General features: G+C 33.6%; 1 protein-coding gene across 2 annotated transcripts in view; it reads right to left on the bottom strand.

Moving 5' to 3' along the window:
- Positions 1-399, bottom strand: part of LOC107655280 (26S proteasome non-ATPase regulatory subunit 1) — a 52,418-nt gene that overhangs the window by 37,707 nt on the left and 14,312 nt on the right. The window lies entirely within an intron of this gene.

Raw genomic sequence — 399 nt, 5'->3', positions numbered from 1 at the left:
GTGGAAAACCGCCATAAAGTCTTGAGACGTGTTTTTAAAAAGTTGAACTTACATTCATTTTCCATGGCTTTCTAAACATGCGGCTCTTTTGTGCGAGACGCGAGTGCAACAGTAATAGATGTCCGTCTAGAAAATGGGTGAAATCTAAATGAAACGTTTTTACATTCGAATGTGGATTTTTATTTTAAATTCGACTAATATTCGAAATTCGATTTTTTTTTTTGACAGCCCTAGTAATCATGGTAATTTTTGGAGAAGAAAACGGCACTCTTTGTGTGATATTGATGAACTATATGAAATGGTATAAATGTATACATTTTCTGTCCCAATGTCTTGAATTTTGTGATCATTCTAAATGCATTTTATTAGACTGAATCATGCAGTGAAAGAACGCACTGT

Source organism: Sinocyclocheilus anshuiensis, unplaced genomic scaffold (genome assembly GCF_001515605.1).
Source record: "Sinocyclocheilus anshuiensis isolate Anshui unplaced genomic scaffold, SAMN03320099.WGS_v1.1 scaffold988, whole genome shotgun sequence".
Lineage (NCBI taxonomy): Eukaryota > Metazoa > Chordata > Actinopteri > Cypriniformes > Cyprinidae > Sinocyclocheilus > Sinocyclocheilus anshuiensis.
The sequence above is the reverse complement of the archived record's forward strand: the minus strand, read 5'-3'. Positions and strand labels throughout refer to the sequence as shown.